Consider the following 15,665-nt stretch of genomic DNA (forward strand, 5'->3'; position numbering starts at 1 on the left):
AACCTCCCTGCATCCACCCACTTCTAATGGTGGGCACACATGAAATGTGCCAACAAATATAAATATTTTCCTCGCCGGCTGTTTTCCACCTTCAACTCCCTGCTCGCTCTGCCCCCACCTCCACCCAGTACCTCACTCACCGCCCACGAGATTGCTAACCACTTCCAAAGCAAGATCGACGCAATTCGCAGGGACATCACCACTGCTCAGACTTCCGCCCCACCTAGCATCCCTCACACGAAAACCCCCTCGACACTCCTCTCCTTCAACCTCACCACTGTCCAGACCTCCACCCCACCCAACATTCCTCACGCTAAAACCCCCTCAACACTCCACTCCTTCGACCCCGTTACCACCCAAGAGGTCACTAAGATCTCTGAAGCTCGCCTTAGCACCTGCCCCCTTGACCCTGTCCCCACACAACTCCTACGATCACCCTCCTCCTCCATCCTACGCTCCCTCACTCACATCTTTAATCTCTTCCTCTCTACTGGCACATTCCCCTCCACTCTGAAGCACGCGCACATCACTCCCATACTTAAAAAACCCTCCCTGGATCCCACTGACCTGAACAACCTTAGACCCATCTCCCTGCTGCCATTTACATCCAAACTCATCGAGCGCTTTGCCTATAATCGCTTAAGCTCCCACCTCACCGACAACAACCTCCTTGATCCTATTAATATATAGTACCCCCTGTGCTATTATACCGTTAAAACGCTAAGCAGCCAGCACTTAAGTGCCACAACCCAGGCACCAAACACAGTCAAAAAATAGAAAACATAAAACAGTGCAGCGCTACAAATTCCTATACAAATGAACATATAATATATGCTAATCCAATATATCTCATCCCTTGTAGGAATATAGTACTGTGGTCACTCCCAGTGACATCTAAAATAGCGTTTGTTACACCACACCATAGGTGTACTGCCTGTGTGGATCCTAATAGGGTGCACCAAGATGGCACCCACGCTGGATATGATGTCACTGCGCGGTCCCTTTAGGCCCCTCCCACTGGCGTATCTATGCGTTACGTCACGATTGGTGCACGTGACTTCCTCAGGATGACCTGAGGAAGTCACATGCACCAATCGTGACGTAACGCGTAGATACGCCAGTGGGAGGGGCCTAAACGGACCGCGCAGTGACGTCATATCCAGCGTGGGTGCCATCTTGGTGCACCCTATTAGGATCCACACAGGCAGTACACCTATGGTGTGGTGTAACAAACGCTGATGAATAGCTGCATAAGTGTGAGTAGACAACTGTAGTGTGGCTTTTAATAAAGTAAACGGTTTTACACTATGTTGGATCTTTTGGCTTTACTGGGGATGCTTATGGAGAGGCACCTGTCCTAGTACCGGGAGGTATTAACTGGACACAAAACCTACCAGAGGAGGAGAGTCCCACCACTACTGCTGAGGAGGATTCCACGGTTTTGGAGGAACATAAAGAGGCACTTTTAGCTCATTGGTCCTGAGGGGCCTGGGCAGGAAGGTGAGGGGGCACCCCTGTCACTGTGGATTCACACTCAGTTTGGAGCACCTGCATGAAGAGTTGTTGTGTTTCACTTATTAGGACACTCAAGGACTTAGTATTTTATATGTCACTGGGAGTGACCACAGTACTATATTCTTACAAGGGATAAGATATATTGGATTAGCATATATTATATGTTCATTTGTATAGGAATTTGTAGCGCTGCACTGTTTTATGTTTTCTATTTTTTAACCTCCTTGATCCCCTACAATCTGGCTTCCGTCCTCTACACTCCACTGAAACCGCCCTACTCAAACTCACCAACGACCTGCTAACCGCTAAAGCCAATGGCCACTACTCAGTGCTACAACTCCTCAACCTCTCCGCGGCTTTCAATATGGTCGACCACCCCCTCGTCCTCAAAAGACTATACTCTTTCGGCCTCAGAGACTCCGCTATCTCCTGGCTCTCTTCCTATCACAACGCTCCTTCAGCGTTACCTATAACGCTGCCACCTCCCCCTCACTCCCCCTCTCTGTTGGGGTCCCCCAAGGTTCTGTCCTCGGGCCCCTTCTCTTCTCCATCTACACCTCCTCCCTTGGTCATCTGATAAACTCCCATGGCTTCCACTACCATCTCTATGCCGATGACACTCAAATCTATCTCTCTACCCCTCGCCTCACCCCTTCAGTCTCCGCCCGAATCACTAGCCTTCTGATCGACATTTCAGATTGGATGTCACTTCACTTCCTCAAATTAAACCTTGCCAAAACCGAGCTCCTAGTTTTCCCCCCAGCCCGTGTCTCTCACATGTGGTACCCCCATACTCGGGAGAAGTAGCAGAATGTATTTTGGGGAGTAATTCCACATATACATATGGCATGTGTGAGCAAGAAACGATTTAAATGACAATTTTGTGTAATTTTTTGTCATTTTCCAAAAACTTGTGGTAAAAAAATAAATTCTTCTATCGATTCAACATGCCTCTCAGCAAATAGTTTGGGGTGTCTACTTTCCAAAAAGGGGTCATTTTGGGGGTTTGGGGCATTTTATGCTTAGCATTAGAAGTTTATGCCACACATCACTCACTCTTCTAACCACCTGAAGACCAAGCCTTTTCTGACACTTTTTGTTCACATTAAAAAAATCAGTATTTTTGCTAGAAAATTAAAGTGAACCCCCAAACATTATATATTTTTTTAGAGCAGACACCCTAGTAAATAAAATGGTGGGTGCTGCAACTTTTTATCTCACATAGTACTTACACAGCGATTTTTCAAACGCAATTGTTTTTTAAAATATACACTTTTTTACATTTTAATGCACAAAAACACAATATATTGGCCAGTTATTTGGTATGATATAAAAGATGATGCTATGCTGAGTAAATAGATAACAAACATGACATGCTTTAAAATTGCGCATGCCCTGTGCAATGGCGACAAATTGCATACATTTTTAATATCTATAGGCAACGCTTTAAAAGCCTTTACAAGCTACCATTTTAAATTTAGAGAGGAGGTCTAGAGCTATAATTACTGCCCTTGATCCAACGTTCGTGGCGATACCTCACCTGCATGGTGCAATCGCTGTTTCCATACTGGCACAGGGTCAACGCTGTCGACCGCAGGTGAGGGTGGGCGAGGTTCCTTTTTTTTTTTCTGATTTAATTATTTTTACACTGTCCCTTTAATTTTTTTTTTTGATCACTGTTAATGCTATCTCAGGGAGGGGGAGGGGGGCATTTTCTGCAGCTAATTAGCCACTAGGAATGCTTTTACATGAAAGCCCATCGCCGGCTGAAAAAAATGATACCAGGATGATGCCTGCAGCTGCAGGCATCACCCTGGTATAACCATTCAAAGTCCAGTGGTGTACCAGTACGTCGCTGGTCCTTGTTGGGTGTATATGCTATGTTCTTTTTTTCTTTATGCAGCCTGTGGGCTGAATGAAAAAAAAGAGAAGAAATCTCTGCAAGGAAAAGTGTGTGGTGGTATGCCCACCATTAGAAACCTCCCTGCATCCACCCACTTCTAATGGTGGGCACACATGAAATGTGCCAACAAATATAAAATATATATACCGAAGCATAGGGGCCATCCACCCACTGGCCACCCCAGGCCCCCATGCTTCGGCATATATGCTCTTTTTTTTAACTGCGGATGAAAAATCTCATCCGACAGCACTGCACACACCTACCTATGTCTATTCTGAAAGCAAGACCCTGTTGCTGTCAGAATAAACAGGTCAGTGCTGCAGTTTGACATTCCTGCAAAGAAATCAACAATGGTTAACAATAAAACATTAACTCAATAAAACAACTTTATAATTGAAATATCTCTTCAAGGAAAAGTGTGTGGTGGTATGCCCACCATTAGAAACCTCCCTGCATCCACCCACTTCTAATGGTGGGCACACATGAAATGTGCCAACAAATATAAATATTTTCCTCGCCGGCTGTTTTCCACCTTCAACTCCCTGCTCTCTCTGCCCCCACCTCCACCCAGTACCTCACTCACCGCCCACGAGATTGCTAACCACTTCCAAAGCAAGATCGACGCAATTCGCAGGGACATCACCACTGCTCAGACTTCCGCCCCACCTAGCATCCCTCACACGAAAACCCCCTCGACACTCCTCTCCTTCAACCTCACCACTGTCCAGACCTCCACCCCACCCAACATTCCTCACGCTAAAACCCCCTCAACACTCCACTCCTTCGACCCCGTTACCACCCAAGAGGTCACTAAGATCTCTGAAGCTCGCCTTAGCACCTGCCCCCTTGACCCTGTCCCCACACAACTCCTACGATCACCCTCCTCCTCCATCCTACGCTCCCTCACTCACATCTTTAATCTCTTCCTCTCTACTGGCACATTCCCCTCCACTCTGAAGCACGCGCACATCACTCCCATACTTAAAAAACCCTCCCTGGATCCCACTGACCTGAACAACCTTAGACCCATCTCCCTGCTGCCATTTACATCCAAACTCATCGAGCGCTTTGCCTATAATCGCTTAAGCTCCCACCTCACCGACAACAACCTCCTTGATCCTATTAATATATAGTACCCCCTGTGCTATTATACCGTTAAAACGCTAAGCAGCCAGCACTTAAGTGCCACAACCCAGGCACCAAACACAGTCAAAAAATAGAAAACATAAAACAGTGCAGCGCTACAAATTCCTATACAAATGAACATATAATATATGCTAATCCAATATATCTCATCCCTTGTAGGAATATAGTACTGTGGTCACTCCCAGTGACATCTAAAATAGCGTTTGTTACACCACACCATAGGTGTACTGCCTGTGTGGATCCTAATAGGGTGCACCAAGATGGCACCCACGCTGGATATGACGTCACTGCGCGGTCCCTTTAGGCCCCTCCCACTGGCGTATCTATGCGTTACGTCACGATTGGTGCACGTGACTTCCTCAGGATGACCTGAGGAAGTCACATGCACCAATCGTGACGTAACGCGTAGATACGCCAGTGGGAGGGGCCTAAACGGACCGCGCAGTGACGTCATATCCAGCGTGGGTGCCATCTTGGTGCACCCTATTAGGATCCACACAGGCAGTACACCTATGGTGTGGTGTAACAAACGCTGATGAATAGCTGCATAAGTGTGAGTAGACAACTGTAGTGTGGCTTTTAATAAAGTAAACGGTTTTACACTATGTTGGATCTTTTGGCTTTACTGGGGATGCTTATGGAGAGGCACCTGTCCTAGTACCGGGAGGTATTAACTGGACACAAAACCTACCAGAGGAGGAGAGTCCCACCACTACTGCTGAGGAGGATTCCACGGTTTTGGAGGAACATAAAGAGGCACTTTTAGCTCATTGGTCCTGAGGGGCCTGGGCAGGAAGGTGAGGGGGCACCCCTGTCACTGTGGATTCACACTCAGTTTGGAGCACCTGCATGAAGAGTTGTTGTGTTTCACTTATTAGGACACTCAAGGACTTAGTATTTTATATGTCACTGGGAGTGACCACAGTACTATATTCTTACAAGGGATAAGATATATTGGATTAGCATATATTATATGTTCATTTGTATAGGAATTTGTAGCGCTGCACTGTTTTATGTTTTCTATTTTTTAACCTCCTTGATCCCCTACAATCTGGCTTCCGTCCTCTACACTCCACTGAAACCGCCCTACTCAAACTCACCAACGACCTGCTAACCGCTAAAGCCAATGGCCACTACTCAGTGCTACAACTCCTCAACCTCTCCGCGGCTTTCAATATGGTCGACCACCCCCTCGTCCTCAAAAGACTATACTCTTTCGGCCTCAGAGACTCCGCTATCTCCTGGCTCTCTTCCTATCACAACGCTCCTTCAGCGTTACCTATAACGCTGCCACCTCCCCCTCACTCCCCCTCTCTGTTGGGGTCCCCCAAGGTTCTGTCCTCGGGCCCCTTCTCTTCTCCATCTACACCTCCTCCCTTGGTCATCTGATAAACTCCCATGGCTTCCACTACCATCTCTATGCCGATGACACTCAAATCTATCTCTCTACCCCTCGCCTCACCCCTTCAGTCTCCGCCCGAATCACTAGCCTTCTGATCGACATTTCAGATTGGATGTCACTTCACTTCCTCAAATTAAACCTTGCCAAAACCGAGCTCCTAGTTTTCCCCCCAGCCCGTGTCTCTCACATGTGGTACCCCCATACTCGGGAGAAGTAGCAGAATGTATTTTGGGGAGTAATTCCACATATACATATGGCATGTGTGAGCAAGAAACGATTTAAATGACAATTTTGTGTAATTTATTGTCATTTTCCAAAAACTTGTGGTAAAAAAATTAATTCTTCTATCGATTCAACATGCCTCACAGCAAATAGTTTGGGGTGTCTACTTTCCAAAAAGGGGTCATTTTGGGGGTTTGGGGCATTTTATGCTTAGCATTAGAAGTTTATGCCACACATCACTCACTCTTCTAACCACCTGAAGACCAAGCCTTTTCTGACACTTTTTGTTCACATTAAAAAAATCAGTATTTTTGCTAGAAAATTAAAGTGAACCCCCAAACATTATATATTTTTTTAGAGCAGACACCCTAGTAAATAAAATGGTGGGTGCTGCAACTTTTTATCTCACATAGTACTTACACAGCGATTTTTCAAACGCAATTGTTTTTTAAAATATACACTTTTTTACATTTTAATGCACAAAAACACAATATATTGGCCAGTTATTTGGTATGATATAAAAGATGATGCTATGCTGAGTAAATAGATAACAAACATGACATGCTTTAAAATTGCGCATGCCCTGTGCAATGGCGACAAATTGCATACATTTTTAATATCTATAGGCAACGCTTTAAAAGCCTTTACAAGCTACCATTTTAAATTTAGAGAGGAGGTCTAGAGCTATAATTACTGCCCTTGATCCAACGTTCGTGGCGATACCTCACCTGCATGGTGCAATCGCTGTTTCCATACTGGCACAGGGTCAACGCTGTCGACCGCAGGTGAGGGTGGGCGAGGTTCCTTTTTTTTTTCTGATTTAATTATTTTTACACTGTCCCTTTAATTTTTTTTTTTGATCACTGTTAATGCTATCTCAGGGAGGGGGAGGGGGGCATTTTCTGCAGCTAATTAGCCACTAGGAATGCTTTTACATGAAAGCCCATCGCCGGCTGAAAAAAATGATACCAGGATGATGCCTGCAGCTGCAGGCATCACCCTGGTATAACCATTCAAAGTCCAGTGGTGTACCAGTACGTCGCTGGTCCTTGTTGGGTGTATATGCTATGTTCTTTTTTTCTTTATGCAGCCTGTGGGCTGAATGAAAAAAAAGAGAAGAAATCTCTGCAAGGAAAAGTGTGTGGTGGTATGCCCACCATTAGAAACCTCCCTGCATCCACCCACTTCTAATGGTGGGCACACATGAAATGTGCCAACAAATATAAAATATATATACCGAAGCATAGGGGCCATCCACCCACTGGCCACCCCAGGCCCCCATGCTTCGGCATATATGCTCTTTTTTTTAACTGCGGATGAAAAATCTCATCCGACAGCACTGCACACACCTACCTATGTCTATTCTGAAAGCAAGACCCTGTTGCTGTCAGAATAAACAGGTCAGTGCTGCAGTTTGACATTCCTGCAAAGAAATCAACAATGGTTAACAATAAAACATTAACTCAATAAAACAACTTTATAATTGAAATATCTCTTCAAGGAAAAGTGTGTGGTGGTATGCCCACCATTAGAAACCTCCCTGCATCCACCCACTTCTAATGGTGGGCACACATGAAATGTGCCAACAAATATAAATATTTTCCTCGCCGGCTGTTTTCCACCTTCAACTCCCTGCTCTCTCTGCCCCCACCTCCACCCAGTACCTCACTCACCGCCCACGAGATTGCTAACCACTTCCAAAGCAAGATCGACGCAATTCGCAGGGACATCACCACTGCTCAGACTTCCGCCCCACCTAGCATCCCTCACACGAAAACCCCCTCGACACTCCTCTCCTTCAACCTCACCACTGTCCAGACCTCCACCCCACCCAACATTCCTCACGCTAAAACCCCCTCAACACTCCACTCCTTCGACCCCGTTACCACCCAAGAGGTCACTAAGATCTCTGAAGCTCGCCTTAGCACCTGCCCCCTTGACCCTGTCCCCACACAACTCCTACGATCACCCTCCTCCTCCATCCTACGCTCCCTCACTCACATCTTTAATCTCTTCCTCTCTACTGGCACATTCCCCTCCACTCTGAAGCACGCGCACATCACTCCCATACTTAAAAAACCCTCCCTGGATCCCACTGACCTGAACAACCTTAGACCCATCTCCCTGCTGCCATTTACATCCAAACTCATCGAGCGCTTTGCCTATAATCGCTTAAGCTCCCACCTCACCGACAACAATCTCCTTGATCCTATTAATATATAGTACCCCCTGTGCTATTATACCGTTAAAACGCTAAGCAGCCAGCACTTAAGTGCCACAACCCAGGCACCAAACACAGTCAAAAAATAGAAAACATAAAACAGTGCAGCGCTACAAATTCCTATACAAATGAACATATAATATATGCTAATCCAATATATCTCATCCCTTGTAGGAATATAGTACTGTGGTCACTCCCAGTGACATCTAAAATAGCGTTTGTTACACCACATCATAGGTGTACTGCCTGTGTGGATCCTAATAGGGTGCACCAAGATGGCACCCACGCTGGATATGACGTCACTGCGCGGTCCGTTTAGGCCCCTCCCACTGGCGTATCTATGCGTTACGTCACGATTGGTGCACGTGATTTCCTCAGGATATCCTGAGGAAGTCACGTGCACCAATCGTGACGTAACGCGTAGATACACCAGTGGGAGGGGCCTAAACGGACCGCGCAGTGACGTCATATCCAGCGTGGGTGCCATCTTGGTGCACCCTATTAGGATCCACACAGGCAGTACACCTATGGTGTGGTGTAACAAACGCTGATGAATAGCTGCATAAGTGTGAGTAGACAACTGTAGTGTGGCTTTTAATAAAGTAAACGGTTTTACACTATGTTGGATCTTTTGGCTTTATTGGGGATTGTTATGGAGAGGCACCTGTCCTAGTACCGGGAGGTATTAACTGGACACAAAACCTACCAGAGGAGGAGAGTCCCACCACTACTGCTGAGGAGGATTCCATGGTTTTGGAGGAACATAAAGAGGCACTTTTAGCTCATTGGTCCTGAGGGGCCTGGGCAGGAAGGTGAGGGGGCACCCCTGTCACTGTGGATTCACACTCAGTTTGGAGCACCTGCATGAAGAGTTGTTGTGTTTCACTTATTAGGACACTCAAGGACATAGTATTTTAGATGTCACTGGGAGTGACCACAGTACTATATTCTTACAAGGGATAAGATATATTGGATTAGCATATAATATATGTTCATTTGTATAGGAATTTGTAGCGCTGCACTGTTTTATGTTTTCTATTTTTTAACCTCCTGATCCCCTACAATCTGGCTTCCGTCCTCTACACTCCACTGAAACCGCCCTACTCAAACTCACCAACGACCTGCTAACCGCTAAAGCCAATGGCCACTACTCAGTGCTACAACTCCTCAACCTCTCCGCGGCTTTCAACATGGTCGACCACCCCCTCATCCTCAAAAGACTATACTCTTTCGGCCTCAGAGACTCCGCTATCTCCTGGCTCTCTTCCTATCTATCACAACGCTCCTTCAGCGTTACCTATAACGCTGCCACCTCCCCCTCACTCCCCCTCTCTGTTGGGGTCCCCCAAGGTTCTGTCCTCGGGCCCCTTCTCTTCTCCATCTACACCTCCTCCCTTGGTCACCTGATAAACTCCCATGGCTTCCACTACCATCTCTATGCCGATGACACTCAAATCTATCTCTCTACCCCTCGCCTCATCCCTTCAGTCTCCGCCCGAATCACTAGCCTTCTGAACGACATTTCAGATTGGATGTCACTTCACTTCCTCAAAGTAAACCTTGCCAAAACCGAGCTCCTTGTTTTCCCCCCAGCCCGCGCCCCCCCCCCCCCCCCGACCTCTCCATCACGACCAACAACACCACCATCAGCCCCACCCCGCAAGCCAGAGTACTTGGTGTCATTCTAGACTCCAATCTGTCTTTCCAGCCCCAGATCCAATCGCTGACAAATTCATGCAGACTCCACCTCCACAACATCTCCAAAATACGCACATTCCTAACTCCAGAAACTACAAAGCAACGCGTTCACTCCCTTATCATATAACGACTTGACTACTGTAACTCCCTCCTTGTCGGCTTACCCCAACACAGGCTAACCCTGCTTCAGTCTACTCTGAATTCTGCGGCCAGACTCATCCACCTTACTAACTGCTCCGTATCTGCCACCCCCCTCTGCCAATCCCTCAACTGGCTTCCGATTGCCCAACGCATAACACTCAAAATACTAACACTGATGTACAAAGCTGTTCATAACACTGCCCCAAACTACATCACCGACCTGATATCCATCTACCACCCAAATCGCACTCTCCGCTCCTCACAAGACCTCCTACTCTCTAGTTCCCTGGTCTCCTCCTCCCATGCCCGCCTCCAGGGCTTCTCCCATCCTCTGGAACTCACTACCCCAATCCATCAGACTGTCACCTACCCTCCTCACCTTTAGGCGCACCCTGAAAACCCATCTCTTCAGAGAAGCCTACCCCGCCCTCACCTAACTGCTGATCTCCTCCGCTCCCCCCACCACTCCATCCCCCACTGCCATTTCCTCCTGTACCACTCTCCCCTCCCTCCTAGATTGTAAGCTCCAAGGAGCAGGGCCCTCGAACCCCTCATGTATTTTATTGTATTGTTACTGTATTGTCTCATGTATTGTCTCCCATTGTAATGTACAGCGCTGAGCAAACTGTTGGCGCTATATAAATACAGTATAATAATAATATTTAGACTACTACAATAAAGAACATATTTTAAAATATATAATACTAATAATAATATTCAACAACTATATTTTTTTTTGTTTTTTTTTTGTTTTTTTTTTTAATTTTTTTGTTTTTTTGGGGTTTTTTTTAAAGCATTAAATACTATAACTTCTACAAGACAGGAAAACTCTTAAAATATATAATACAATAAATACATCTAAGCTGATAATATTAATAATAGATCTCTATAATACCATTCTCCTCATCGATCACGTAGTCGATTCCATTGTCATCTAGAAACTCTCTCATACGGTTGAAATCCTGGTTCCCTCGCACGATAGGAATGTTCGCCCGGCACATGGGACAGGTAGCACTCTGTTCAACCCATTGTTGGAGGCAGCGGTTGTGGAATTGGTGATCGCAGGGTAGGGTAGTATTGGCGTCTCCATCTTCACAATCTGCTAAACAAATGGTACAGATTACCTGCTCCTCGCCGCGAGGCTCCATGGCCGGTGCTCCCTGTGGCTCCATGGCTGGTGCACCCTGTGGCTCCATGGCTGGTGCACCCTGTGGCTCCATGGCTGGTGCACCCTGTGGCTCCATGGCCAGAGCTCCCTGTGGCTCCATGGCCAGAGCTCCCTGTGGCTCCATGGCCAGAGCTCCCTGTGGCTCCATGGCCGGTGCTCCCTGTGGCTCTGGGTGGTGCTCAGCAGCCCTGTTGCGGTCTCTTGGAGATCGGCTTCGGCTGATGGCGGCGTCCTCCCTTCTCTGCCGATGTTGCGCTCTGGACCTCGTCCGATGAGCTATGGGAGACTCTCCGCCCTCCTGACGTGATGGCCTTCCACGAGATGGACGTCGTGAAGATCTCGGCATCCTGGTAGTAATTGATGCCGGAGTACCTGAAAACAGCTTAAATATATCTAATATTAAGTAGAAAAGGTACAATTTCTGGGGAAATTGTGTTCTTGCCTGCAGCAGTAGTCTACAAGTGCAGTGGGCGGAGTAGCATTTGTCACTCTGCTGGCTGCTCACACACCTGGGTTCCTATGGCAACTCACTCTACAGCAAGGGCAGAGGAGTGGGCGGAGCCTCTGTTGACACAGCTGGGTTGCTATGGCAACTCACTCTGAGAGGCATTTTTATATACACACTGCTCCAACTTGCCAACTTCACTGGCGATTGCCATCTTCAAACACTTGTAGTTTTAAAAGTATAAATGCTACCGTGAAAAGGGTTATATTGTTAGAATCACAAGAACCAGACCTAAATTTTGATGTATAGTATGTGTCTGAAATATTAAAAATGAATGCACAGTCGCAGTTTAAAAATGTCCCTTAAAATTTCAGGTGACTGTGAGTGAAGTTTCAATGAAAGTCAATGGGAGGGGTGAGTTGCAAACAAATGGTCATATTGTGAAAACTATCAGGACTATGGCTTAGCCGTGAACATTTTTAGTGACAGCAGGGTTAGCTGAACGTTTTGATATAAGATATGTGTAGGTGGGCTTGAAAATGACATAGTGATGGCAGTTTACAAATCATGTTCTGATTTTTCCTTCCACACTGTAGCTTTGTCATTTCTCACTCTAGTTGCACCATTCATTCCTATGGGAAAATTTCACCACAAAAACCGCGATATTTCGTGAACGATTCGGCGAAACGTTCCACAAAGTAATAGCAATCCGATCGGGAACAATCCGCACGTTTTGATATATTACTTGTCTTTGTAGTGTAAAAACTGTGGGAGGAGTTAGCGTGGCAAATTTGGCTATAAGAATAAGAATATATTTGTGAGATAACAATAAGTGATCTTTGCAAGAACACTGAATTACACAGGATTGGGGCCATTCAATGGTTATTATTGAGTTCTGCCACAAGATGGCATTCTCAGGTGTAATACCGCTCCTCGCCATAGATGTCTCCCTTCCCAGTCGGCTCTATACAGAGAAAACGGCGGCCATCTTTAGCTATGTAAAGTCTATGGGAGGCGGAGGAGAGGAGCAGCTGAGAGGGGAACAGGAAAGGAACGGCCGGGGTGGGGATGATGGCCTCCCGGGGGGAGCTGAGCTGAGCAGGTGAGGAGGACAGAGGGCAGGAGAGCTGGGTAGGTGGATGGAGGAGGCCGGGGGGCTTTGTGGAGAAGGCTGGGGGGATTGTCTGTATAAAAAGGCTGATAGGAGGTCATGTCTGGAGAAGGTGGGGGAATAAGAGGCACAGATATAGCTGGGGCTCCCCAACCTGCCCCCCAGCGTCCCCCCCACCTGCCTCCTCAGCATCTCCCCAATTTCCCCCTCAGCGTTATCCCCCCCGCCCCATTCAGCTTTATCCCCCCCACACCCTCAGCTTTATCCCCCCCCAGCTTTATCCCCCCACACCCTCAGCTTTATCCCCCCCCCTCCACACCCTCTGGGTTATCCCCCCCGCACCCACTTAGCTTTATCCCCCCCTCCGCCCACTTAGCGTTCTTCCCCCCTGCCCCCTTAGCGTTTCCCCCCCCCCCCACCTTTTCCCCCAGTTTCCCCCCCCCCCAGCCCAGTGTTTCCCTCCACCTGCCTCCCCCAGTTTTCCCCCAGAACACTGGGGAGGCAGACTGTGGCTGACCCCCCCCAGGCCTGCACAGGGTACAGCTCACTGAAATCAAAATAAAAGAAAAACAAAACTGTGTGACTGGCCCCCAAGTTGTGGCCAACAATGCCCTGAGTGTCCGAGTTCTCCAGTCCTCCCACTTCTTCCACAAGTCTTTCAGTGCCGCATTCCTGGGCCGTCCTGGTGTCATCCGGCCCTCAGAGTGTAACCAGTCCTCACCCAGGGTGCGTTTTTTTAGGTCATGTGGCAGAAATGTGCTGGTTGTTAAGAAGTGGCCGCCCACCGGCATCCTTCACAGCCAATCAATAGCTGCTAGTTAAAGGATAAGTTCACTTTTTATGAATAAAAGCACTTTTTTTTTTAAATTTTCTGGTGGAAAAAAAATGTGCACTTATTTATTTGTTTCAGGAGCCTGTAAAGCTTTGTACCAGCAATCAGCAGATGGCTGATTGCTGGTACTCAGCAATCACAGAGATCACCAGATGCGCGCTGCTGGGGGCACGCGGGAGGGCGCGTTCTAGGAGGATGTCGTATGACGCCCTCCCAGAACTGGACAACTGCGCTGTAGCCTTTATTCGGCTATAGGCTGGTTGTCAAATGGTTAAGAAGCCAGTACCTGATGACGTCCTTAACAACCAGCTATTCACCAATATGCTTTGCAATGCAACACATTTAACACACACCACAAAACGCACAGCAACCGTGGTATAAACGTGTGAAATATGTGTTTTTGCCGCAAGTCAGCGTGAAAGTAGCCTAAGTGATGACACAGCCCCTGTGATGTTGCTTGTCACATGGTGTTTCGGGAAGTAAACAGAGGAAGGCTTGTGAGAGTGAGAACCTATACTATAGATCTGTGATCATGTCATTAGAGCAAAGGTGTCTTCACATCGCAGCATTTTAGGATACTGAGAATATTCGTTAGAATGCACACGTGCCAGAGGTGTCCCCAGGAAGGTAAACATCAGTATTGTATTAACCGCTTCCCGTCCACCCTATAGCAGAAGTACTGCTACAAGGCGGCACGGGTGCACAAAATCACGTGTATATACCTGATTTTGCATTTCCAGGTAGGGGGCGCCCATGTGCCCTACCCGCGTCACCATTCGCGGCTGCAGCTATCAGTCACCGGGTCCCAGACGGTGTTTACTCACCGGCACACGGTGATTGCCGAACATCTCCGACAGTGAAGGGGGGGGGGGGGGGAATGGTTTGTAAACAAAACAGTTCTCTCCCCTGTCAGCTCCTGCCCACTGCTTTGCATGGCTGTGCAGAGCACTAACACACAGCCCCATAGTAACACAGAACACAGGTTAACCCTTTAATTGCCCCACATGTTAACCCCTTCCTCCCAGCTGCCATTAGTACAGTGTCAGTGGTTTTTATTAGCACTGATCACTGTATTGGTGTTCTTAGGGATGTCAGTGAAAACAGGTCAGTTCCACCCAGTGTCAGAATGCCCACTGCAGTCCCGCTATAAGTTACTGATCGCCGTCATTACTAGTAAAAAACAAAAAAAAAAAACCCAGTATATATACCGCCATTTGTAAACACTATAAATTTCACGTAAGCCAATTAATTTACACATATTGGGATTTTTTTATAGCAAAGACATGGAGCAGAACACATTTTGGCTTAAATTTGTGATGAAATGTGATTTTTAAAAAATTTTTACTGGACATGTCTAAATGTCTAATAGCAAAAAGTCAAAAATATTGGTTTTTTTTTTCAAAATCGTCACTTTTTTTTTTTTTTATTGTGCAAAAAATAAAAATGCATAGGCAATCAAATACCACCGTATCATTGACCAGCCGTAATGCAAAACAATGGCCTGCTCAGGAAGGGGGTTAAATCCTCTGGAGGGCAAGTGGTTAAAGGTTAATTCACCTTTTGTAACATGTTACCCCCATATTCAGAGTGTAACATGTTATGAAAGCACTGGCCCCCGCTCCCTGCAGATCACCAGCTTTGTCAGCTAGTGAGCGATCTTCTCCCCGATAGCTGTCAAATGTTTAAAAAATGTGGCCGTGCGGGGCTCCATTTGCCTGGTCACATCACTCCTCTGTGAATGAGAAACTACTAGTCCCGACAGACTTAGCGGCTGTCAGTTTGTAGTTCTCAATGAACTACCACGGCACTGTGGAGCACTGGGATAGTTCATTCAGTCTTTCTGTCAGTATATCTGCTTGCT

The 15,665-nt window shown here is 46.9% G+C and overlaps 1 long non-coding RNA gene across 9 annotated transcripts in view; it reads left to right on the forward strand.

Moving 5' to 3' along the window:
• Positions 1-15,665, forward strand: part of LOC149455897 (uncharacterized) — a 363,195-nt gene that overhangs the window by 57,424 nt on the left and 290,106 nt on the right. For 2 of the 9 annotated variants that reach the window (XR_016314009.1, XR_016314011.1), the window contains exon 1: positions 12,854-12,963. The exons of 4 other annotated variants lie outside the window; for them this stretch is intronic. This is a non-coding gene — a long non-coding RNA (uncharacterized LOC149455897). Of the gene's footprint in view, positions 1-12,853; positions 12,964-15,665 lie in introns of those variants that run through there. 3 more of the 9 variants (XR_016314013.1, XR_016314012.1, XR_016314018.1) reach the window with 3 other exon arrangements.

Source organism: Staurois parvus, unplaced genomic scaffold, assembly GCF_062004578.1.
Source record: "Staurois parvus isolate SC_StPar_1 unplaced genomic scaffold, SC_StPar_1.0 ptg000385l, whole genome shotgun sequence".
Lineage (NCBI taxonomy): Eukaryota > Metazoa > Chordata > Amphibia > Anura > Ranidae > Staurois > Staurois parvus.